The 27,202-nt window shown below is 43.2% G+C and overlaps 1 protein-coding gene across 1 annotated transcript in view; it reads right to left on the reverse strand.

Annotated features, from left to right (window-relative positions):
* Positions 1–14,384, reverse strand: part of LOC128812978 (hydrocephalus-inducing protein-like) — a 111,953-nt gene extending 97,569 nt beyond the window's left edge. The window contains exon 1 of the mRNA XM_053987705.1: positions 14,105–14,384. The gene's annotated coding sequence lies outside the window, so the exon portion shown is untranslated. The remainder of the gene's footprint in view (positions 1–14,104) is intronic.
* Positions 14,385–27,202: the final 12,818 nt, after the last annotated feature.

Raw genomic sequence — 27,202 nt, forward strand, 5'->3', positions numbered from 1 at the left:
GGATCAACCAGGAGTTCAGATCACCTGGAAGGGTCATGGTGATGCCACAGCTCCAAGCTCAAGCTGGGAAGTCAATCCACAGATCAGGTCCAGTGCTTACCAGGCCAGCCCACAGCAACACGACAGATTCCTCCAAGTTGGGGACATGGGGACAGGTGCACGTGGACAGGGCTCTGACAAGGATGGGAGCCCAGTCCTGAGCTTGAAAGGAGCCACTGCACCCCCTGTGAGAGCAGCCATGGCCAGTGGGGCTGATGGGGCACGCAGGGGACCCAAGTGCAGCAGGTTTTCTCTCTAAAGAAGCCCTGAAGAGTCAGACTTGTAGTCAATCAGAAGAGAAAATCACAAATAAACCTTTGATAGGTTTTTAACATAATACTTGTACATGTCTGAAAGACTGAAAAAAATAGCAAAAAGTTACCAAGAGACTTACGAGGTCACACAAGATCTGTTCCAACCATAGAGGAAATAGTAATTCCCAAAAACTGGCATCTGATGACATTAACCATTCAGGTTTAGCATTGAGGCAGTGAGGTAATTAACAATCTTAATTTGTTTCTATCAAATACTTTGACAGCTCTGCATCTTCAGAAGAAGTGAGCAGATAAATGCCATGATGTAGCACGGGGCAGCTGGTTTGGATCCTTGTCCCCATATATGCTGGAAGAGCACTAGAGCATTTATTCCTGTGTAGGCATGTTCAGACAGCCCATCATCAGAAAGTTAACAGAAAGCAGATATAGCTCCCACATATGTGGAGCTACATACCTCCCAAGCATTGTCAGAGAAGTAATTTATACTTCTATGTGGACTTTTTTTTTTTCAGAAAGAAATTAAAAAGATCAACTTAATCTTTCATTTCCATGTCTTTCCCTGCTAATTTGGATCATGACAGATCTTTTATGTGTACTTTTGCATCCTGCACCTGTGTACAACAGCCTTTGAGAAGAGAGGGGGCAGGTTTCCCATAGCTCCCAGGACTTAATGGAACAGTGAAAACTTCAAAACTGAAGTAGTCCTGTAAGAGAAACTTCATGTAAGCACCTTCCTGAGAAATGGGAGATCTGCAAAAGGGAATTTCAAAAGTAGTATCTAAGAGACAGGAGTAACAATTGATATCCAACAAATAATTTATGTGGTGACCAATTTTTATGACAGTTCTAGATGTAACTTGTATGTTGCATGGCATTGTATATATTGTCATATATTGTATGGCATTGATTTTTTTATTCCCTTTCTACTGTTTTCTTCAGTGCTATTTGAAGGTAAAAAAAGGGTATTTTTTTTCCTTTTTGAATAATATATCTGGTTCCCAGATTTGCTGCCTTGATAGTAATATGTGTGTTTTATTGAACATCTCTGGATAAACTTCCTTACTTGCCATCCAAAGGGAGGACAAACCTGTCTGACAAACCTGAACTGTGATACAAGGATTGACCTAATCCCTCTTAGTCATGGCTAGGGATAACTTTGGGCCATGTTGTGATACCTTGCTGTAACTGACACTAGAGTTCCATTCCCATGTCTCATTTAAGAAGGAGTTCCTCTGCCTGTGTAACAATATGTGTGCAGGGACTCAGTGCTGGGCTTACAGGACAGACTGAAAATCCCCTCTGAGGAACAATCTATGACTGTTAATAGAGACATGACTGTGTGGCAAAGGCAGATTGAATTTCTCCCTTGTTTTAAAAGCAAAAAGAAGCAAATATTTTTTCAATGTTTACTCTGTCTTAATTTTTTAATAGGAAGCCTCTTTTTCCTTCTCTCAGATGATAGTGAGCTTCTTAAGATGGGGACTGTCTTTGGCTGGTGAGCAGATGATCTTAATGGAAGGTGATCGATCTTGTGCCATGATGATAAAACTGATGATAAAAGTGCTGCATTGGGTACAAGTCAAAGGAAGAAACTAATTGTCAAAGTATCAGGAAAAAATATGGAAGCTATTTTGTGCATATCTTTTGTTTGTTTGTTTGTTTGTTTGTTTGTTTTGTTTGTTTGTTTGTTTTGTTTCAGTGCATGTAGAAGAAGAAAATTAAGCAATATAAATTAAACAGTATTTTGTAGTGATATAAGTGTGAATGCAGTTAATTAGCACAGGGGAAATACGATCCTAAAAATAATGTTGGAAATGGAGTTTTGTTAAATAGATGAGAATGCTTTTGCTGGCTGTGTGACAAGCCCCAGTACAAGATGTCTAGTCTGTAGATTCCACCGCTGAGTAACTCATTGCCATAATTCATGTAAAACAATACAATTTTATCTTTCTCCTAATAAAATTAGGTACAAAATGGGTTTGTAGTGCAGCATTTATGCTATCCTCTCTGCCCCAAAGGTCGGTGTATTGTCTGCATTAAATGTTTGAGTCATATTTGAAAGAAGAGTAACTGGATAAAAATGTCTGGGCTGGAAGTGTTTGCTTCCCAGGAGTGTAGGAGCTTGAGTGCTTAACCATAGTTCTGCAGCAGATGGTGAGCAGCCAAGCCACTAGAATGGGATGAGAATCTCTAATGTCAACTTTGCCTTCAGGGATGAAAACCTCTATTTTTTATAGGGAGGGGTCTTTCATCTGCAGTGCAGCAATACATGTTGTTCAGCTGCATTTTAACTAAATGGTTTTATTTCCTACAGCATATGAAGTGTCTGTTTTGGGATAATAAGAACTAGCATTTTTATACATACAAGTCTGGTTCTGCTGAAATCAGTGGCAAGATGATTTGATTTCAGTGGAATCAAGGCTTAGGCAGCCCATTTCAATGTCAAATCACAATAGCAGGCATTTGTGCTTTGAGCAGTATCAGCAGTGTTCCATGCTGAATTATCAACAGCCTTCTGTATTTTTACAGCAAAATCACATCTTAGTTTCTGAGGTGGTGGGAAAAGGAATTCTGCTGGCTGGATGAAATCTGGAATGGTTTTGCTCTGAACCACTTGGGAGTCACAGGCCTGGAATGACAGGGTCAGGAGAGCAGAAACCATCCTGGTTTGGCATGAAAGAGGGGGGACAGAGATGAGGGACACGGAAAACATCAAGATGTCTGAATAAACAAATGAGCTAGACTTTAGCTGGAGTAAATCTGAAAAGATGCAACAAATTCAGTGAAACCTTCTCTGGTTTACTTCACAGACTTTCCAGGCTTTGACTGATCTATATCATACAGTGGTTCTTTTAAAGTTTATCCCATCTCTAATTATTTATCCCATCACTAATATTTGTTATATCTTAGGGTTTGACATGCACTTTTTGAGGCCTTTTAAGAACTGATTTTACCAAGAAACCACAGGATTCAGGATAATATGTTTTAGACTCTTTGGTGTCAGTGGTGGTTTTGTCTCTTTGAGGTTTGCTTTGTTCCCAAGTTGTGGGTTCAGTGGGAAAAGTCTTCATGTAGCATCTGGTTTTTCACTGCCTGTTACTTGCTGAAAAAAAACCATAGCATTTCCAAGTTGCAAATGAAAAGTGTATGCCCTGTCAGGAACCTTCCCTCATCCTTGCTAGAGTGCAGGTATGCTACCCAAATCCTCCTCAGAGCTCTCTTTTTATAAATAGTAGCCAAAGTACAAAAGGCAAGACTTAAACAAAACTGAACAAAAATATACCTTTGGATTTTAAGGTACTGTTAAATCTACAAAGTGAATTTGACAAGATTTAAAGGAGCAATGAAATATTATCTTTCAATGCAACATTTCTCTGCTCAGTTTCTTCTGAAAATATATGGTAGTGAAAGCACAATTCACTACGGAGAAAAAAAGGCTTTCTGCAAATGTTAGATACGGTTGGCTGCTCCTAGGAACCCTTCAGAGGTCCAGGCACATCAAGCTCAACGGTTTGTATATGGCCTTCATTGCAGCTTGAGGTTTTTAAAGCAGAGACACTGACCCTTCTCAGATGGACAAGAGTAACAACAGGGCACAACAGGCTTGGAAAGCAGCACTCACCTCAAAGCAGAAACTGGGCTGCTGGGTCTACAAGGGGTCTACAAGGGACGGCCACACTGAGCAAATGTTTGGCCAGTGTGTATTGAAATCTTCACAGGTACAACTCTTACAAACTCTCAATAATTCCTCACCACCAACAACCCCATGGCATCTTTTATCTTGCCTTAGACCCTTTGCCTTTCTAGAATACACCACCAAAACAACAACCTGAACCATGAAAGGAGCTCTGCAATGGAGCCACAGGATAAGACAGGAATAGCATCAAACTCCAGGCCTTCATGTTTTAACTAAAACTAACAGCAGCTGTCCCTCTAAAATAACTTTCCTTATCTGCCTGATGCTCTCTTACATTCTACAAATACTCTCTAATGCTTTAGGAACTACAAGTATGGAGTAAAGCACAACACTTTTGCCTTCAGGCAAACGTTTACAGCACAAGCACATTTTGGTCTCCTGAGTCATCACTTTTGCTTTGGGATATTGCAGGTTTGCTCGAAGCTGAGGTGCTGCTGACAGTTCTGAAGGCTTGTCGCTTTTAGAATGAGAATGCTGAAACAGAGCTGTCATTCCAATTTCACTGAAATGCCTCCTCCTTTTGAAAAACATTCAAATTAACAATGCCTCACTGGTAATCACTCTGTGATTCCCTTTTGCTCGTAGAGAAGCATCTAAAATAGAAAGTCTGCTAGGATTAATTAGTGCAGATGTTAATATGCCCTACATCCTTGCCAAAAATCATAAATGATTACCAAAAAGAATGCAGAAAAGTCCCTCTTGGTGATTCCCAAGGCACTTGGTAACATTAAATACCACATTTTACCACAGACACTATTCAGAGCCAAGTCAGATGAGACCTCATTTCTTGAGAATCATCCCCAAAACTGGAGGGAGATCAGGGCTGATACAGCTGTCATCATCAGAAAGCAGCTTTTTCTTTTAATGGGAGAAGGAATAAGCATTACACCTATTTTAGAAAGGCTTGAACTGGAAGAGATCTACCCGGGGAAAGGAGGTCAGAAGACACAGGGTGCAATCTCTGCCATTACTGTGGACAGAGGTAACAACATATGTCGAGGAGACACCAAGCATCTGGTGTGCCCCTACTCTGTGCAAGAATTCCATAAAGAAACCAACAGAACGTTCTTCCATCATCCTCATGGCATGTTCTCCTGCTGCTGGATTCATACCCATGCACAGCTGTCACTCTGAGTGTGGACCCTTTTCTAGATCACTCAAACACAACCGTGGCTATGAGGGCTACGTGTGAAAAATAAAACACGACAGCTTGTTTCGGTTACAGGGAGTACACCCGTGCACAGACATGCTCCACAGTCACAACAAAGATGTCACTTTTATAAAGAGACACAGTATATCCAGTCAGGTGCAGTGTTATTCAAACAAGCACCATATGCTGTAGCCCCATGATGCCCTTTAAAAATAGCAAGAACTTTAAAAATGAGAGTACTGATCTGGAGCAGAGGCTTTTTAGACTCCTTTCAGAGAATATTCTTCGATATGGAGCACAGCTATGAAGTACAGATGCTAGAGCAGAACTACTGAAGCAGCAAAGGTTTTCAAACAGCAAAATTCTCATTCAGTTGTTGCTTGTAACAAAATATATCGAAAGATTACAACTTGTTTCAAGGCAGAGATGGGGCAGGAAGGGAACTGAGACAAATCCCCTAAGAAGATCTCATCACTGAAACCGTAGTTGAAACTAAACTGGCCATTACCTTCAAATTTTAGCTGTTTGAGAAGAGAAAAAATTTTGTCTTTAGATAAAAATACTTATATCTTCTTAAGATCCAGTTTTAATAGGAATTCAGAAAATTTGATTCGCTTTTGACATGACTGAGTCTGCAAATAACTAAGATAGAATTGACATGTATTAACTCAGGATTTATTTCCAAAATTTTCAACCTACTTAGGCAATAAAATGCAAGTTTGCAGTGAATATAGATGTTTAATATCAATAGTAGAATAGGAGGCAGGACAAAATGCTGCTTATATGCCATAAGAGATACCAAGGAGTCCATAACCACTTATGAAAGCTTTATTATATACATCAACTATTTGAGATTTATCACAACCTGTCAGGTGAAACAGATATTTCTCCTGAGCAATCAGACTAAGTCCCATATCCAGAATCATAATTCTAATTTAATCTGCACCTCATTAATGCACAGAGTTTTAAGAAGCAAAGCTTACTGTAAACAGGACTCTGTTAACGCAAGATCAAAAGCTGGAACCAGAATCATCAGCACCTGTGCTTTGAGTAAAAGAACAGTGATGACAGGAAACATGGCCAAGAAAGGAAACTTAACAAGCTAACTTAATTTCTTTCATTTTGTTAAAGTACATCACTCACGCTTTCCAGTTCCTATTTAGCCATCAGGATGTGCACATGGCACAAGTGACTTTCAGGAAGGATTTGAAGGAGATGACAGTGGTGGATTCAGAAACTAATGCAAGAGGTCATTCTCATGCTTGGGAAGCAGCAAGGAAAAACTGACCTTTCAAATCTCAGCAGGGTGGTGAAGGCTGCTGTCACTGGCAGAGCAGAGGGGATTAGAACTGGTGATTATTTATATGAGACTTATAACTCTCACTTTGGAAAAAAAAAAAACAAAAAAACTCAAATCCTTTCACGCTGTCTCCAAGAGCTTCTACAATTCCAGAACATTCAAACCCAGGAACAAGAGGAGTCTTAGGAGGGTTGTCAATATTCCCCTGTCGCACCATCAAATCAATAAAGTTCTGTCATGGTTGGACACTGGTGCAATGCCAGCGTCCCCATGAAAATGCACCTTCTCTAAATAAATGCTGTGAGATGTTATCAGGAACAGAGCAGAGCAGGCCCAAGCTTAATAACAAAGGAAAAAAACTTTATTAAACTACTACTAATACAGAAAACACATAAACTAAATCTAGGATGAAGACCCTTTAAAACACCCCTCCTCTTCCCAATTTCTAAAAACACTCAGCCATGAACCATCACCTGGGATTCTTGATCAAATTACCACCCTTCAGGTAATCCATACTCAAACTATCAAGGGAGAGAGAAGTCTCTCTTGCACCACAGACCCCCCAGGAAACACAGCTGCCCCCCTGTGTTTCCCTGTCACACATGGCAACCGCCCGGAAAAAAAAATTTGCCAGTGTGACACTCTCCATTCCATGGCACAGTGCTCTCACCACCGTGCATGGACAGACTGCTCATAGGGCTCCTTTAAGGATGCTTTGCCACAGACCCAAAGATACAACAGTTCAGTTTCTCATCCTGGGACTACAGTCCCCCCCATTTTCCCCTGGGGCCGAGGGGTCCAAAAACAGGACTCATCTTCTTCCCGAAGACAGAGGGTATCACCATTCCCTCTTCAGCTTTCTTCGTTTCTCGCCGTTCTTGTGCTGTTCAAAGCTGAAACAGGTCTCCCTGGGTCACCACTGCATCCCCCTAAAATGCAGTCTCCATTGCAGGAGAGTTTGGTTCAGTCCATGGCTAACAAGAAAAGTCCAGCCAAAAGCTACTTCATCATCTCCTCCCACCTAAATATTTCTTCTTCTAACATCTCAGGTCCCGGACTTACTCTCTTCCACTACAAATCAAGGAGGAGTAATACTTTTACAAAGCCCTCATTTCCTGGAAAGGGTTAAAAGTTCAGACTCCCTGGACGGCTGATATCTCGGTCCGGTGTTCCGCCTCCCACGCTGGCCATCCCCCCCCCCGCCTTCTCCTTCTCCTCTGCCGGCAAATTTCCAGGTGCCGCCAGGCTCTCTGTCTCTTTCCCTCTTGGGGGGGGGGGGGCAAAGGCATCTTCGCTTCTCTCCACCCTTCTGTCCACAGGAGCTGGCTCGGTTCCAGACCCTCAGCCCCTCGGCCTACCTGGACAAGGCTGCGTGGCTTCCCCTCCCCCACCCAGCCCATGGCTGGGCAGGGGGGGAGTCTGCACTCTCTGACGACCGGAACCAAAAGAGAGAATTCTCCTGGGAGTTCTTGCTTTTAACCCCCTGTGTTCTCAGAGGCGTGTCTATACTTTCAGTGGTCACTCCAGGTGCCAGTATCCAAACTTGACCACTGATTGGTTTGACCCGACTTCCTGGAAAAAATTCACTTCCATGTCAAACCACGACAAGTTCAAACCACTGTAAAACACAGGGGAAAAAAAAAAAATCAAGACTATTACCACAGATCAAAGTAGAGAAGGAAAACTTGACCCGAGTGATGGGACAGCCAGAAAACTCCAGGGCAGCATTAAAAAGCTGGGCCCTGCAGGGTCATGGGACCCAGCAGACATTCCCACTCTTGGGATGCTGAGCCTTGGGCAGGGAGCGCACGTGCCAGGTCACCACAGCTGCCAGCAGCCCCAGACTGCTCAGCAGTCACACAGGGCATTTCAGAATTCAAGACAGTGAAACGCTGTGATTGCTACAAATGCACTACTAGCTGGCAAGTAAAGCCAGGTCAATTTAAGAAGAAAAGCCCAAGCCTCACACATTATAGTTATTTTGGGCTAGGAGCCACATGATCTAACTCTCCTAACCTTTGATGTGACCCCAGGAATGCATCTTGTGTTTGTCTGAGGCGGGAGTCCAAACTCTGGCATGAACTTACGAAGTTACCAGATAGGCTTTTGTTTTAAAACTGTGCCTTCCTGGATCACGTTTGAATGTTTTTTCAAAAGTTATTAAGGTCTTTGAAGTCCTCAGGTCTGATGCTCAGAAAAAAATACAAGTCTTTCCCTGCAGTCTCAGCTTTGCAAAAATCCTAAAGCACTTTTGCATTGTTTTTTGTATGCAATTTTATTACAGAAAATTTTGTGGTTTTCTAGGCAGCTACCAAAAAAAAAAAAAAAGAAAAAAAAAAGGCACCACTTATCTACTATGTGCATATATTGATTACTGCTGGCCTTAATGACATAGTTAAAACTTTAAAACTCCTAACTAGCTGAAATACACTTCAGCATTGATCCATTGTTCCGAAACACAGCCCTGTTTTTATGGTCAGCCAAGCACACAGCCGGTCCTACTCACACATGGGATACCAGCAACTGCCTGGATGTGTCACATTACTGATGGGCACAAGGATTTATTAGCTGCAGCTTTAGTCAGATACTAATCAAGTCACAGACAGACTGAACAGACCCAACAAATTAATAGGCAGAACAGACACCCAGCCCTAGCACGACGACAGCATGGCATTCATGGGATGTAGGTCACTGGGGAGGGGGAAGGAAATCCCACCAAATGTAAGCATGCGTAATTGTGGTGGAGGGTTTAAGAGCAACCTGAACCCACAACTTTCACCATACTCATACACAAAGCTTATAATATCAACCATATGGGAGGTTAAGAGGGGTTTTCACACAGTTAAGCTGGCAAACTTGAAATTATTTTGGAAAGGTCACTTCTTATCCAGTGGGTAAGACCACCTCCTGCATTGCCACTGTGACGCTGATATGAAAGAGAAATTCCAAATAGCAAAATGCCTGCAAGGCCACCATAGTTTGGAGAAGAGGAATAAACCAACAAAAATTCCAAAACAAACCACAAACCCAGAAACCTCACAGCACTGATGATGGCAACCTCTGCCTGTGTACATTAACTTCAGCAACAGTCTTTTAAATGCATCTTTCCACACTGCAAGCATTTTACAAAAAGTTAACTTTTCCCGACATTCCTGCAAGAAAAGGCAGATGGAGGCAGGACTGTGATGAGGGAACCTGGGCACGAACACACCCCGTGGTGTCATAACAAGTAGGCAAGAAGGAGACAGGTGGATATGCAAAGACCATTGCTCTTTGCTGCTGACAATGATCACTAATAGATTCCTTCTCATGAAGTCAATTGTCAGGTTTTGAAAAGGCACATGTTCAATTCTGCATCTAATGACATAGTACTGGCAGTTCAGTTCTGTCCTAGTGCCATTTCTTTTCCATCTGTTTTTTCCCCAAAGGGGGATAAAGGGCAGCAACATTATATCAGGAGTTCATCTCTATTACAATGAACTTACAAGACCTCACACTAGAACAGGTGTGATAAGGGAAGAAAAAACACTACACAAGGTAAACAATAATCAAGTCACACGTTCTTATTATTTTAATTACTAGTTGAACCATGGAGTGTTGACCAAGCTTTCTAATAATTTCTAGTCACTTTATAGAGAGTTTCTTCTTCATTCCCTTTCATCTCCTTTATTCTTACATGTTGTGGCATCCCTGCTGCTGTCATACATGCATTTGTTCCTATTCTTCTCCACGTCGAAGGAAGGACAGAAGTTTTATTTTACCTGAGAAATTTGAAGATCAGTAGATCTGAAAGCATGATTATGGTGTACTGGTCAACTCAGCTTTTTTTTTTTTTTTTTTTTTCTTTCCTTTGAATACCCAAGAGGTCCTATACCCAAGATGGATGGCAAGTTTTGTAACTTCACTGAAGATACCCACCTCTTTCATTGGGATTCAATCAACAGCACACTCAGGAAAAGTTTGACTGCACAGAGGATCACAAGAAAATATGTCTCATGAAGAGTGGTAGGTTTAGAGATTAAGCACAATTTATTTCTTGTACTAGTGCAAACCAGGATAGCCTGTTCTGATGAGCAGCCAGAGAAAGTGACTCCTGAACTTTAAGTAAGGGCAGATGCAGAGGGAGAAGTGTAAATGCAAAGCAATCCAGTGACAAACAGTACAGAGCATGTTTTTAATCCTAAATCAAGATCTGGATGCAAATGAAGATAGGGAAGGATATGAATTACCAAGATAAATACATTGACATAGGGGTTCTGCAAGAACCTCCCTGTGACAGAGCAGGGATGTCTCTGTAACCTGCACAAACTGTGCATTACTGCAGGCTGACTTTATCAAATATGGAATTATCCTTGAATCTGAATCTGACTGTCTCAGTCTGCAATGCTCTACCTTTACACCAGGTCCTTTTGAGGGCCTTGAATATTATTCTCTATACTTGTGGTTTAGTTTTGCTGCATTTTTATTTCCCTTTTCTTAAGTGTGGCAACAGTCAATTTGTTTCTCCTTGTTCCATCCCACATACTCAAGGATGCCCAGTACCTTCCACTGCAAAATCCCAAATCATGAAGACCACTCCATGACACGTTGGTTTGAAGAGGTGCTGCTTTTGATCTTATCTCACGGTAAAAATCCACTAAAATTAATTACTGAAATTAATGAAATGCCACAGAGCAAACAAGAGGACCCTGAGTTTTGCATTCTTAAAATCCTTCCTCTTAACCACAGCCAGCAAACGGCCCAATCTTAAAATTAAAAAAAAAAAAAACAACCAAAAAATAAAACCCAAACCCAGCCATATCTATACATAAGGGAAAGGTTTAAAATTATCAGGTCTCATGTTTTTTTATGCAGAAACCAACACCATATAAACAAGACTGCCTTTAGGAGCAACATTGATTCTCTTCCACTACTCTGTTACAGTTAGGATTTCTTTTATCTGCTCCATTTTTATAACGAGCCTTTATCTCACAGTCACAGAGTCAGAAGGGTCACTTCTGCCTCATTCCTCATAATGCACATGTACAGCAGCACAAGGAAGAAATAATTATAAGAGAAAAAAGAACAACAGAGGGAGGTAATTATAGGACACTATTGCTTATTCACACAACCTATCTGAAATATGGCTTCCATTCACTCCAGCTACTTGTCTCATCTTTTAAACAGTCTGTATCCCAACATTCTGCTGCCTGCAAATTACAATACAAACAAACACAGGGGTTTCAACTGCTTCATCATTATCAATCAAAAATTATTTCAAGAAATATGCACAAGCTGTGACTCATCTTGGTCATCGATGGCTGTTCCATTTCTTAGTCACTGAATAAGCCTAACACATGACTCATCTCAGCTGACACATTTTCAATTGGATCACTGATATTCCAGACCTTCAAAAGAATTATTCATTTGGCTTAGTACTAATAGCAACATCTCCTCCATCTCCTCCAATTCTAGAACCATACTACACAGTGTATACATACAACTTAAGGGGGTCTAAACATGTGATTCAATTGGTTTTACCCACGGGGAATTCAGAGACCACACAGAACTTGCTCTTCTATGGGCATATACTATCTATCAAGCATGTGCATATCCTTCTTCAAATAAAACTTACTTTCCTCCATCAATTTGTTGAGTCTAATAATAATAATAATCATCATCATCATCATCATCATCTCTACTGGTCATCAACTACAAAACTGATTCAACAGAATACGCGTTTTGTAAGAAGTATTGATGACTGGAACAACCCATCTTGCATGTGTTCAGCACTGCCCACATCAACATGTGCCCTGGGCAAAGCCCACCCCTTTCTCACTCGGTCTCCCATGTCCATCATCATCCCAATCAATCCTCTGCATTTACAGGCTTGGGTCAAGAGGATCAGCAAATTGATTTTGCCTTGCCTGGAAGCACAGTTTGGTGACCTGGTGACATTTCAGCCCTGTGGCCATTTCCAGTCAGGAATGACAAGCAGATGCTCTCCAGCCTGCAGGCTTCTCCAGCATGAAGGGAAGCTCCCAAGACACACGGGGCATCGTGCAACCTGGCAGTTACCTGTGGAGCAGCTGAGCCGGTCTTCTGGTGTCAAACAGCACGTGTGCAACTCACACAGCTCTACAGACACTGCAGCCCTGGAGAGCAGCTGCAGCTATGCCTGCACAATTCTATTTTACAGCCAAGTGTTCTTGTGTAGGTAGCTTGCTATTTGTGATACATACACAGATACTGGTTTCATGAAAGTGGAATTCATACAGGTACGGGAAAATGCTGTAAACCCCTGACACATTTAGAGGAATATATCCATGTGCTAATAACATTTTTAGTTTTGCATGTTAACTTTTGTTAACTCAATGGCTGAAGAAAAACCACTCAGGAAACAGAACCATTAGTTCTATTCACTTAGCACAGAATTTCTTGCATTTCCCATTGTGGCTAGTAAAAAGAAAAAAATCCCCAGTACCAAATGTGAATGCAAAAAATCCCAGTCCATTATTAACTAGTACTCATGCAGATTAACGGACATCACTATTTTTCATAGGCAACACCTTGGTAGGGGGAATACTCACAATGGTCACAAACTTTATGAGCCCCATTAAGAACAGGATGGAAAGTACAGCATCTGAACAGATCAAGACACTCAGCTACATTAACCTACCAGGATATTCCAAATCTGAAGCAGATCCACTGATACATGATTCAAAACAAGCTCACTCCCCCATACCGGTAACATTTTAAACACAAGTTCCTTCTAAAGTAAACATCTTGGCCTTCACCTTGGAATTTATCTTCCAGAAGCACCATGTTTTCACATAGCAGAAAAAGACAACAGAAGATAAATCCTTGCCTAGGCAAAATTAATTCACTCTTTGGTAAACATCAAGTTGTGTAGTAAGATCCTAATGTGGCTTCTGTCACTCAAAAAAATTAATCCTATTTTCACAAAGGAACATGTGCACTAAGAACCAGCAATCTAGAAAGAACAGTCTGCTCTGATTGTCAAAAAAAAAAAAAAAAAAAAAAAAAGCCATCTAGGAAAGCTCGTTTCAGGATGCTGCCAGACCGTAGCCACTTGTCACCTGGACACAGGGACTAACACTGGGAAATTATCTCAAGCTCTGGCCACGCTGCCACAGCAGCTCCGATGAAAAAGGATGCTGACTTAAGTAAGTGATTCCCGGAAGAAAAACAACAGCCAGTGTGTCAGAAGGGAAAGAGGTGCTGAGCAACACGCACAATCTGGCATCCACATTTCTCAGAGAAACCCAAACCCCGAAGGCACTTGGCCAGGCTTTCCCCCCCTTTTCTCCTAGCTGGTAGCGTGAAATACCACTGACAATCTTCTTCCCTTTGCACCTGCTGCCGAGCGCACACAAACCCCGCTGCCCGCCCCGGACCGGGAGCCCGGAGCTCAGCGCTGAGCCGGCGGTCCCGGCGCCGCCGGGGAAGGGACGGGGCGGCGGCTGCCGGGAGCGGGGCTCCCCCGCGGGGAAGCCACAGGTGAGGGAAATCGGCGCCAGAGCCGGGGGCTGCGGGGCTCGTACGGCGCGCTCCGAGCGCAGGGATGCCCGGGGTGGCAGCGCGGGCACCCCGCACCCGCCCGCGCCCCCGGGGGAAGGAGAGGGCGAGGGGCGATACTGGACCAGGCTTTGACGCGGATCTTCAGCTCGCCCTCCTGCGGCTCCGGCATGGCTTTCTTGGACACGCGGAGCTTGTTGAGCCCCCCGAAGGCGGAGAGCACCACGGCTCGCATCTCCTTGGCGTCCCCGGCGCGCAGGCTGCCGCCCGCGCCGCCCTCGGCCGCCTCCCTGCCGCCCTCCTTGTCGATCATCTGCTCCGTCTCCTCGGCTCGCTGCGCTCCCTCCTTGGCCATGGCGGGGCTGCGGCGGCTCCCGCGGCGCCGCCGTGCGAGGCCGGTGCCGCCGTGTGGAATGGCCGCGGAGCCGCCGGGGCCCGCCCGCCGCACTGCACCGGCTGCGCAGCGCCCTCCGCCCCGCGCCGCCCCCGCGCCGCCCGCGCCCGCCGGCCCGGGCAGCGCCCGCAGCAGCCCCCGGCACGGAATCACAGAACCAGGCCGGTTGAAAGGATCTCTGAGATCACACAGTCCAACTTTGTAACCCGTATCCACCTGGTCACCCAGACCACGGCGCTGAGAGCCACGTCCAGTCCTTCGACACCTCCAGGGGTGGGGACTCCACGACCTCCCCGGTCAGCCCATTGCAATGTCTAATCGTCTTTCTGTGAAGAAATTCTTCCCGATGTCCAGCCTCAACTCCCCCTGGTACAGCTTTAGTAAGCCCTGTCACTTGTTACGTGGGAGAACAGCCCGATCCCCACCTGGCTCCGCCCTCCTTCCGGGTAGTTGTAGAGAGGGATAAGATCACCCCTGACTGAGTCTCTTCTCCAGGCTGAACAGTCACCTTAGGCCAGCGCAGAGCCCAAAGCCCGCTGAGCTGAGTGTGAGGCCAGGCTGTCTGATTGGACCAGCCACCCTCTGTGCCCCAGAGCTCGTGGCACTGTGGATTAAATCTTCACTCGAGATGCCCGGGTCTTGATCCTCGCTGGGGAGCCCAGTGTGCAGAGTCACACCTTCCCTGTTCCTTGTCCTGAAGCTCTTCTTGGGCCCAGCTCAGTGAGCACTCTTAGCGTCAGAAGAACCATGCAGGCGGGCAGCTGCCTCACGACTGACACACACCTTTGCAGCAAGAAACACAAGCTTGAGACTCTGCTGTAGAGCACTTTTAAGCCTTTATACAACAGCTCTTTAGCTGGTGATCAATGCTGGTCTTTGTTGGCTCCTGTGGGGAGCTAAATCCTTTAATATGAGCACAGGGTGTCCTGCAAGGCACCCATCCACCAGAGCTCCCTGGGACTGTCTTGGTTTGGGTGCCTAAAGAGGCTTGGACATCAGCCACTTAGCCCTGTGTTAATGAGGGGCAGTGCCTGCAGCCTCCCCTGGGGCAGCCGAGCGTGGATTTTGGGGGGATCACTAGTTGTGGTTCCATGATGTCAGTATTAGATCCCTGTACCAATTTGTGGATGGCCCCACGGTTTGAGTAAATCAGCCTAAAATGATGCATGTATTTATGGAGTTCCAAATTTCACTGCAGCATGCTGTGTGTGTAGCGAGTGATCCTGCAGACCTCCCTGTGGGTACAGTTCTTCCATCAAACCACACCTGCCGGTGGCAACTGAGATCCTAAGAAGCTTCAGGACCTCTCTGTCATCTGTTGGGGATTATGACCACCCTCTCTTTAGGCTGTGGAGTTGTAGTGGTCAGAGTTCATCAGTACCCCTTAATTTCACAATGTGCATTTATTTAATCTTGAGTCATGTATTCTGTGTTCAAGTATTTGAAGGAAGCCAAAACTGTTGGAAGGATCTTAGCTATAACACATAATGGGGTAAAACATTTTCCTTAAGTAACAAAGTGAGATAGCGGAAGAATGGTGAGAATTTTCCTATTCCTTTGCAATTTTTTTTTTTTTTCCTCTGTAGTCTGTGAAAACTTTTAGATAACGTATTTTTAAAAGGCCATTTCTGAGAATTTGTCATCTAAGCCTGCCATAAATGAAGCAGTAAATAAATACTTGTTAGGAGAAAATGAGAAATAGTACTAACCTCGGGGAAGCTTCAATAAGTCCATTACCTCAAGAAGTTCAAGCAGATGTTTTCAAAAGTGAAGTCTGATGCCTCAAAAACCACTTAAGTTGTCCTTAAGATATGTTTTGACAAAGACTCAGAACCAGCTCATTAGCACCATCAAGAATTTTATGTGTGACATATTAAAGCAATGCCATTCACTTCTGTCCAAGTATCAGTATGTCGAAAGATCCAACTGTTTTAAAGATCAGGAAGCTTTTTTCTCCCTTGCTCCCGTGGTAATATCATGAATATCCCTTCCCTGTTCCCTGCACTTGGCTATTTCAGTGCTGTAATGGGGAATACAAGGTTTTGTCACTTTAGATCTGGCCATTTGAATGCATGACCAAGCAGGCAGCAGCTGAATAAAGAATAACATGCACTTGTCTCCAAAAGATTCACTCTGCTGGCATCTTGTTACAGTTCTGACTCAAATGAATGGTGAAGCAGAGAGTGACTGGGGCAAGTAAAGCAGATAACATATGGCAACTAAGTGACATCCAGAATGATGAAGAGACTAGGGGATAGCTCACTCGCATCACTCCAGCAGTCTGCAAGAGCCAGAGAAGTGAATCTGGGCCTTCAAACTGCATTTGTTTTGCAATGGTTTGTGAGTCTTCTGATTAAGCCTCCCCATACTGATTTAAAGCTATCTCTATTACCCCTTGGTCCTGAACCAAAAGTAATTTATCCTAAATACCTTAACTGTGTACTGTTTGCAAGTCAAAATGTTGAAGGATGGCCATTTTGTAGAAACATGACGTATGGTAGAACCAGTAATTGCACAGGTCAATTGTGGCAACTGAAGTAATGTGTAGCAGATATTTTTGCATAATATGATTCCATTAGTTTGATTTAATTCCTGAGCACTTCTTTAAGAATATTTGATGACGCAGTACAGAAGCATACACTGATGTAAAAGCAGGATTTATTCTGACAGTGGACTGTAAATTTAACCACCCTAGAGACAGGCTGCAGGATGGCCATTCATATCACTTAAGCCTTCAGTAAAAGCATTCCAGTGGTGGCTTTCCACTGACTTCAGCAGCCGGTGATTGGACCTGTAAAGGTGAAAACAGAGAACTCAATTTGATGAGTATAGACAAGCAGCGACAATATTAATGAACATGCTGTGAGAACCTGAGCAAAAGGGAATTAAGAGTTCTTTCATCACCTTCTGTACCTGCTGATCAAGCTGGGGATATCTCTTCTTCGAGAAAGTGATGTTTAAACTGCTGTGCAGAAAGGAAGGGAAATGGAGCAGTGTACTTGTGGATAAATGCTGCCAGTTGCAGTCAACATTTCCTCCCGATTCAGATCTTTTACTTTCAGAACATAAAGTTCCTTCATTCAGCCAAGGAACCTATATATGACTGCATCAGATACTGTTTTGAGGGTTCATGCCTGAATTTCATGGTGTGGAGCAGCCATTCAGGATAAATCTGACTGTAGTATTGCCATACTTCTGGAGGAAGTTAGAGGAAGCATTTGAAGTTGCTACTGGAAACAAAGACTCAGTGGAAGGTTGATCAAAAAGTGAAGGAGATGAGCTAAATGCAAGGTTTGATGCTGTGTGGAGATCAAACCAAACCAAACCAAACCAAACAACCCTTGGACTATTGTGCAAAAGAAATATCCCCCACTAGATACTCGTGACGTACTTGACACCACTTCATTTTGGAAGAACAATGAGGTTTGTGTTCAAGAAGGACTTGATGTCTTTGTATCAGTTTCCATTCTTAACAGGAACAAGAAGACCTGACTAAGGGCTAATCCCTTTGCTCAAAGGAAGTAACACATAAATGGCAAAAACAAATCCTTAGTTAGAATGCAATTTTTATCTCAGTAATTTTCTCTGGAGCATAAATCATGTTTTGCTTTTAGAATAAAGTATTATAAACATTTTTGTTAGGTTAAATTATTTATTTTTCTAGTAGTTACAAATTCAATTAGAAAATCATAAGTGATGTATATGTTCTGGCTGCTTTAATGCATAGTCAAGGCAGTTTTTAACACATTGAGTTCCAAAACATTGTTTTTTTTACAGTCTATTGTCACTGAATTCTGTCTAGTGCCAAAAAGAAATCTGAAAGAAATTATGTTGAAATGATGTATATTATGAAACATGTTCAGAACACCTATTTAAGCTGTTGTGATGCCCTATAGTCCACAACGTCTCTTATCAATAGGAAAATTGGTTTTGTGTCTTTTCCCACCTGTATCCCTGTGTAGAATGTATTATAAAGATATTTCCAAAGGAATCTCCAAGAGTACAGGATGCTAGATTTATTTGTTTGGGCTTTTTAAAAATGAAAGAGACCTCCATTTCCTAAGGTTGAATTGCATGAAGATAATAGTATTATTTTATTTATCTTAGCCAGGGGCTTTCTCTTGCTGGTGAAGCTCTGTATGAATCATAGCAGCAACGAAGCAATTCTCTGATCATAGGCACTAAAAAGAGCTATACAGTTCCCTTCAGCAGATGCAGTTTAGAGTTCCTTGCCGTCATCAGAAGTAATGAAAATGTCTTGCATTTTAAACCAAAGAGGAAAAGAAAGGAAAGCACTCACAGAGGATTTGGCAAAGCCAATATATGGCCCTTTGCTGCTTTACCATTTGGCTTGTTTGGAGATTGTGCTCAGATAATTCAGTGATGAGTACAACAGAAATTAAATAAATCATAGCTGATCACAAAACAATACAACTTAGGAAACCTGAAATGGATTGGGAAGTATTTACATCATGGTGATGACAGTTACCACATAGAGACCAAAATAAGCCCTTTTAACAAAACTTCATTTATATCCTTGTTCCTCAAGCCCTACTATCCATTTATTTGGCCGATGTAGTAGAATGTAAAAATACTGTTCAATATCTTCTATTGTTTATACATTCCAACACTTCTGTTGTGTTTTCTAATAGCTCTGAGTACTTTTCATTTTGCAAAAAATATACATTATTTTGGTAGTAACATTGAAGTTCTGTGTTTCCTTTCGCTACTCAACTGAAGAAATGTAGGAAAAGAAAGGTCAGAAAAAATTGCACAGGTGGATAGTAGATCACAGGGAGCAAAGTTACAGGAGATGAGTACATTACTACTGCCACTGCTTAAGAGCCTCTCTCACAAAAAGCAGACTGGCTACATTGTCCCAACTCCATCATTTCAACTCTCCATGACTCGTTTCCTGCTTTGTAAAGCTGAGTTGAGCCATTTTTACTTAATATGAATAACAACTAGTAATACACATTTACAGTTCTCTGCACCAGCACTGGGTACCCCTAGAAATTTTTAGGGTATTGCAATGCCATCCCTGAATTTAAACAGATTCAAGATATTATTTGTAGCTTATTCTTTAAGGTAGTTTGTAGCAAAAGTAAAAAATTATTGCACACGTTGAATTTCCCTTTGTAAGTGCAATGGTCAGTAAGTGGACTGTTATGTGTATGGGATGCACACGATGATTTAAGTACTGCTTCATTCTGTGTGACTCCAGGCTTCGAGAAAGAGTAATCCCACTTGGCATTTTGACTCAATTTGCTCTCAGTAATTATGGATCCAGAGTAACTTGTTAGAGGCTTGTGAAAAAATGTCTCTGAAGTTTACAGCAGAGCTGAAGTGTACAGAAGGATGAGAATTCAGTGAATAATTCAATGAATACTAAGAATAAGTTTGAAAAGCATATCCACTTATCCTACTGGCTATGTCCAATTGTTATCCACTGTTACAGTACAGTGCACAATATCACCGGGAAAATTGAATGCCGTCTTCAGACCGATCTATTAGCACATTTTATTTCTGATCAAAGTCACTTTCTACAAATTACCGAGCTGTTCTGCCTTTTTGAGGCTCTTATTTTTTTCTTGTTAAGTATTTACATGTATAATACAGGTGGCTCCTGAATCTGCTCAAGGAAACCAAAATGAGCTTTTAGTCTTCTAAGCTGAGGTCTGTTTTGCCTGTTCTGAAGCTGCAGTCCAAGAGCAGTAACAGAAAGATTGCTGCTCTGGGAGCAGGGATGCTTCTAGCTTGAATTTAAACCTGAAGGCATTGTACCGATTTACAGCTCTTACAAGAGCAGTGTCACTGCACAGAATTTCCATAGGCATTGCAACACAAAGAACTCTCTTTCCCCCACAGGCTCTTGATGCAGCTTTTTGTACCACCCTGGTTGTGCCCTCTGTGGTGGGCCTTCTGCAGAAAAGAAAAGGATACTCTTTAGCATTACTGTGTTTTCTGTGGAGTGTTTTATCATGGTCTATTAATATTCTCTTTTCCTCAATTCCATAGCTACTTACTGCTTTCTAACTCATTGATTTTAATAAACCAACCTAGCATGCTGCTGTATTCTCTTCTAGTCTCCCTGTATTTTTCCTACTCTCCCTATGGAGGAAAAAAATTACCCGTAAAACCAAACATAAACACCAATTATTCGGAGATTGGGTTCCTCTGAGCACTCTTAAGATGCTAATGGAATTGTTCATTACATAGCTTCTAGGTTACATCTCACTTGGGCTGGTAGAAACAGGGATTTTCACTGAATAAATGCATTTGAGTTTGCAGGCAAGGTTCAGAACCTGTATTCTGTTTTACTGCAATAGAGTTATTTTTCTTCACAGTGGCTGGTGTGATGCCATGTTTGGGATTTACAACTTCAAGGGTGCTGATAACACAGCAGTGTTTTTGCTCTTGCTGAGCAGAGTTTACACAGTGTCAAGGCCTTTTCTGCTTCTCCCACCACCCCAGCAGCAAGGAGGTGCACGGGGAGCTGGGAGAGGACACAGCTGGGACACCCCACCAGATGGAAGGTGAATCCTGTTCCACAAGGCATCTTGCTGAGCAAGCAATGCTGGGGGAAAGAGAGAGGAAAGGGGGACATTTGGAGTTATGGCTGAGGCCCTACTTTCCTGGAAATGGCCAAACATCTGCCTGCCTAGGAAGCAGGGAATAAATTCATTGTTTTGCTTTGCTTGCACATAAAGCTTTGCCTCACTTACTAATCTGTCTTTATCTGCACCCACAAGTTTTCTCAGTGTTGTCCTTCTGACTCTCTGCCCCACCCCACTGCAGAGGAGAGATGAGAAAGTACATGGGGTTTATCTGCCTGTCAGAGTTAACCCACAGCAAAACCAAAACCACATCTCTCTTATTTTTATACTGATTTTAGTAAGTAAACTCGTAAGTTAGGAAATGGGCCCAAAAAATCTTAATGCCACGTTCACCTAGAGAAATAGTTCCTTATTTTGTAGTTAAGCATACTAGTGAAGTTCTTTGGGTAAGCTTATACTATTGATAATGGCACAGTACTAAATATTTATAATAAAACTAGGATAAGTGTTCCAGTTTTATGACTTTGGGAAGGCTGAGAGAATTAGGATTATTCAGTCCAGAGAAGAGAAGCTTCAGGGCTACCTAACTGGATCTTTCCAGTACCTGAAGGAGCTCCAACAAAGATGGAGAGAGACTGTTAGCAAGGGCCTGGAGTGACAAGACAAGGGGGAATGGCTTCATACTGACCGAGAGTAGATTTAGAATTCATACCAGGAATAAATCCTGTGAATGTGAGGCCCTGGCACAGGTTCCCCAGAGAAGCTGTGGCTGCCCCACCCTGGGAGTTTCCGAGGTCAGGTTGGACGGGGATTGGAGCATCCTGGGATACTGGAAGATGTCTCTGCCCATGGCAGGGGGTTGGAATGAGGTAACCTTCAAAGCCCCTTCCAACCCAAACCATTCTACGATTCTGTGATTCTATGTACTTATTCCATCTGTAGCTGTAGTTCACCGTACTGGAAGATAATGGAAAAAAAGGCATTGTAGTCCGAAATTGGACCATTTCCTGACAGCAGTGTAACTACACAAGAGGACTGACTGTGCCATTCTGTTTCTTCTCTCACCCCAGTGTGGGCTCACTGCCCACTGCACGGTGCCAATTCACACCCCAAGGCGAGGTATTTCTATTTTCTGCTCTTGTTTGTGCAAAGTAGGGAGCTGGGGGGTAAGCCACAAGAGGCTGGCTCTCTGACCATCAAAACTTCACCCCATTTTTAGCAAACAAAGGCATCAGCATTCACTGGCTAAAAGCTACCTGGTTCTCTTATTAACTGGTATTCTGCCTTTGATTGGTTAAATGATTCTTTAGCTTCCCATGTTAATTAGTCTCATGCTCAGTCTTTCTCTTTTCAGATAGTGGGTTTCTTGGGTCGGTGGCTGTGAGTTGGTGGTTGCAATATTCCCTTGGCTGAATTGCCTTCTACCCAGCTGGAGCTGATTTTAGCATGGTTGCTGAGTTGACTTTGTTAGTTTCCTCCTTATCTTGGGAGTTCTTCAAAGTGTCCTTGTGGCCTGTAAATTCTGCATTCTCTGTGGCTGCTATCAGAATCACGTTCTTCTTCCCAAGCTTGGCTAACCTCTCCCAGCTCTGAGGTCATTGAAGCCTGTTAAGCTCTAGACTTAAAGCAATTCTACCAACAAGTAATTTATGTTTCTAACACCTGGACATTATTTAGGGCCTTGGAAGAAGTATTAGAATAATTTCAGATGTGCTTTTCATCAATAATCAGCTAAATGTTAGATAAAGGTGATTTCTGGAGACAAAATTAATGTAAAAGCTGCATAGCAAGCCTTCCAGGCTGCAACCAAGAAAAAAGATTCTTCAGTGCTCCAGTCTTTTGAGAAATCAGACGTGGTCCAATAAACTCCAGGGTTTGTCAGTGTGTTTGGAAATTCTGAGTGCAAAAGGTCAAGAGATGAGAGCCCGTAGAGCATTCTCAGACTTCTTTCATTGTGGCAAACACATCTTGTTGTACAGGGGCAGCACTCTTATTCTTCTCCCTCTAGAAATTGTGCAGATGGATTAGAATATTGCTAAGTTGTGAATTAGACAAGTGATCAGAGAAGGTATTTAAATTTGAATGGTAGAACTTGGCCACATAAGACTTTGAAGTCCCAGTTAAGGGGTGAAAATGAGGACTACTTACTGCCACAATGCCCTGGCACTGCCTGATTGTGATCTCTGTGTCTTTCAAGAGTTTCTGTCTTTTTGAGACATCAGTAGAGGCCTTTAAAGTCCTCATGAAATGATCTTCCTCTATGGAAGTTTAGATCACACCTGCTATCTCCCTGTATGACATAACACACTTGGATACCCATGTAAACTATCATTTGCTTGATCTTTTTTATCCAGTGTAAGAAAACCTGCAAGAAAACTTGGGCACTCTGGATAAATATTTTTTTCTTTCAGGGTAAAATGGAAGGGCCACAACTACTTCCTGAGCATGCAGTTTGATTTCTGAAATGAACAGGGCTAATGCCTTTATTAATGTTCAGCTCTTTATTAAAAAGATCAGCTGGGCAGGAGGCTCAACGCAGAGCTCGCCCCCGCGGTCGTAGCTTTCCCAGGCAGCCGGAAGGAAGGCGACGTGCAGAGCCGGTCACTGGAGTCCCGAGCAGCAGCTGTCCTTTCTCCTTTCCTTGTGGCACACCAGTGGCCCGAGGATGAGGAGGCGTGGTGTGCAGAGTCTGTTGCTGAAGTCCAGAACAACAGCTGTCCCCGCTCCTTCCGTGGTGGCAGCACCAGGGCTCTCTGTCTCTATCTCCCTGCTTCTCAGAGCCTAATATAGTCTGTTCCTTCTTAGGTGATGGCAACAGTTAAAAGCCAGTCAGGGGATGTGTTTCCCTCTTCCTCAGCTAGGGCATTTGTCTAGACTCCTCTATTGTGTTCAGTTTTTGATTTATATTCATTTCTATCTCCTAAAAATACTCCCATGATCCTAAGGGGTTTTTATTTGCATGTTAGTCCCAGAATGGCAGCGTGGAGGGGTGGGAGGCCAGGTAGTTTAGAGAAAACAAACAGAGCAATTAGCTAATTAGCATTTCAATATCGGTACTTAGCTAGAGTTAGTAGTTTTCTTTTAGTGTTGCCATGGGAACTAGGAAAGCCCTGCCCGCGTCTCTGGGGAACACCTGGAAACTGTTCATAACAAATCCCTCCTCTATTTCTTTGATCGGGCTTAAGCCCGCATCAACTTACAGTCTTTGACTTTTAAGGGCTACCTTCTTTTGGCATTTGTATGCTTTTACTCAGGCCTGAGGGTAATTCTAGTGTTCTTTAGAAACCAAGTTTTTTTAGGTAACTCCTTTGGCTAAAGGACACTTAGTCTTATTAAACAATTACCAAGTACTTAAACCTTTTCTATGGTACTTTAACTCAGAAACAGTTATTAACACCTTACTGTATATCAGCCTCTAGCAAGTCTTCTTTAAAGTTAATTTTAAGTCCTCTGGTTTCTTAATTACTGTCCATGCACAAGAGGAGGCGGGTGACACTGTTGGGTCTGGTCTGGCGTCTGGGGGTGGCACTGGTCCTTTAACTCTGGTGACGTGGGTCCAGCCTTTTTCTTGGGTCTGTACTGCAGTGTGTGTGGTGAGTAGTACCTGGAAAGGTCCTTCGAATTTGGGGGTTAATGGAGTGGTAGTGTACCAGGACTTTATCAACACCCAATCCCCAGGACTGGTGTGGGCATTGGCCTCCAGAGGGGAAGTTTGGGAGAGATACCCCTTCTTTCGGAGGCCTTCTAGGGATTTTCCTATGACCTCTAAATATTTCTGAGTTGCTGCCTCCCCTTCCAGATAATCTGCTGTACTGAAAGGGGTGATTAAAAAAAAGGGAGTCCAAACATTATTTCATAGGGAGAGACCCCTGTGTCGGACCAAGGTCTGGTTCTGATGCGCAAGAGAGCGAGAGGTAAACACCTGAGCCAATTCATCTTTGTTTCTTCAATTAATTTAGTTAACACATTTTTAAGAGTTCTATTCATCCTTTCCACTCTTCTAGAGCTTTGAGGATGCCATGGGGTGTGCAATCTCTACCTTATCCCCAGGTCTTTTGTTACTTGATGTAAAGTTTGAGCGACAAAATGTGGACCTTGGTCCAAGTCAATGTTATTGACTAGCCCATATCGTGGTATGATGTTTTCTAAGATTATTCTTGCAACTTCCTGCACAGTTTCCTTTTTGGTTGGGAAAGCCTCCACCCAGTGAGTGAGGTGATCTACGATCACTAGTATATGTTTGTACTTTAATTTTCCCTTGCAGGATCAATTTTTGGGCTTCTTTTATCAGGATAGCTGCTGCTGCTGCGATTACTTGCAGGCAAGTTGGCCATCCTCTGGCTACTGGGTCTAGTAGTTTTGAGAGGTAGGCTGTTGGCTTTTTTTTTTTTTTTTTTTTTTTTTTTATCTTTCCCACTTAAATACATTCTTAGGGCTTCTTTGAGCAACTCATTCATGTTCTTTTCTTGCCAGTCCTCTATCTTTTCTAGTTTTTGTCTAATATCGGGTCAGGATTTGGTGACAAACTAGACCTTTAAGAGGACTTGACCCTCTGGGCTATCTGGGTCTATATTTGAATATAACTGGAATTTTCATTTTAGTTGGTTAAGCCAAATTGCCGGGGTCTCATCCTTCTCCTGAGTACCATCAAAGGCCAGTTTCATGTTGCTTCCCCTATGGATACTCTTTGATCCCTCTTATCATGAGGGACCTATAGTCTCTCATGTTTTGCCTTCCTTCTTCCTGGTTGGGATTCCAGTTGGGGTCTACTAAGGGTATCTTTTGGTCCCCTGGGGGCCCCAATCTATTTTCTCTTTCCCATATCTTCACCCCTGCCGTTCGGATTATCCGGACCTCTTCTGGAGAGAACAGAATGCTTAGAATAGCTCAGGTCTCCCCAGGTACAAATACTCAGCCCTAGAAATTGGTCCAACTGGCTAGATATTCCAACGGGGTCTTCCACTAAATTTCTTAGCTCTTTCCCAAATCCCCGGACTTTGGAAACTGCCAAAGGTGCATCCACAAACCTAACTCCCCCAGCTGCTCTTCCCTTAAGAACCCCTCTAAGGGGAAAGAGCCCCTCCACCCTTGGTGCTTTGGATCAGGTACTACAATACGGCCCTTTTTCTAAGGCACCAGGCAGGGAAATAGTAGTGGAGAGAGACACTGGAGGCCAGGGGGCATGCCAGGTGATGAACCAACCCTGGGCAAAGGTGGCCTCAGCTCCCAAGTGGGAGGAGGCAAGGAAACTCCAGCTGGAGAAGGGGAAGAGGGAGCTGGGGAGATGGCTGAGGAAACTAAGGGAAGGGATGATGAAACAGAGGTGGGAAAACGGGGGAAAGGAATCAGGGACTCAATAGGAGGGGCCGAAGGACCAACTGGGGAAACTGTTGGGGAAGTAACAGGAGCAGAAGGGGACAGGCAATCGAGGGGGTCTCATTCCTTTATTTTTCTAGTCTCCCCCTTTTTTTTTTTTTTTTTTTTGGTGTTGGTTTAACTGATTACACATCCACTGATCTTGGGTTCCATACCACGGCCACTGTCCCTGTAATTCTAACTTCGGCCATACTTCCTATACCGTAATGTATCATCTTACTCTTGTCTAGACCCTTCATAGTCTCCCGAGAATCCCATTAGTCTAACAGTTGCCCCAAGGGGCTGTTAGGGGGAATTCTCTTTGCTTTGGAAGGATTTGCTCCTTTACTATAACCTCTTCCCATTTTCAGGCCTCAAAAACAAAAAAAAATATATACCTTAAATGGTGCTTCTATCTAAAATGGAATATACTGACAGGCAGCTAAAGCGCATCTGGCCCCTCCCAACTTCGTATTTTGAATCACTTGACTAAACTTAATCTCTTTTAACTAAATTCCCACTCTTGGTCCTACCATCTTGGCACTTTACATTGTCTCTTGGCCAGGACAATCACTAGTCACACTCTCATCTATTGCCTTCTGTTCTAAGTTTTGAATTTCTTGATGGACTTTCTAGGCTTGTACCCCTGCTAAGTTCTGCCCAAACTCTTACTTGGCCTTTTGCCTAACCTTCTTACTAGGCTTGGGAAGCTTGGTCTCCCTGCCGAGGTAAGGTCGAACGTCCTGCCGAGCCTTACACTCGAACTCCGGCCAAGTCCCCTTGCCTGACCCTACTAGGCTTGGGAAGCTTGGTCTCCCTGCCCAGGTAAGGTCGAACGTCCTGCTGAGCCTTACACTCGAACTCCGGCCAAGCCCCCTTGCCTGACTCTCTTACTAGGCTTGGGAAGCTTGGTCTCC

The sequence above is a fragment of the Vidua macroura genome, chromosome 11 (assembly GCF_024509145.1).
Source record: "Vidua macroura isolate BioBank_ID:100142 chromosome 11, ASM2450914v1, whole genome shotgun sequence".
NCBI classification, from domain to species: domain Eukaryota; kingdom Metazoa; phylum Chordata; class Aves; order Passeriformes; family Viduidae; genus Vidua; species Vidua macroura.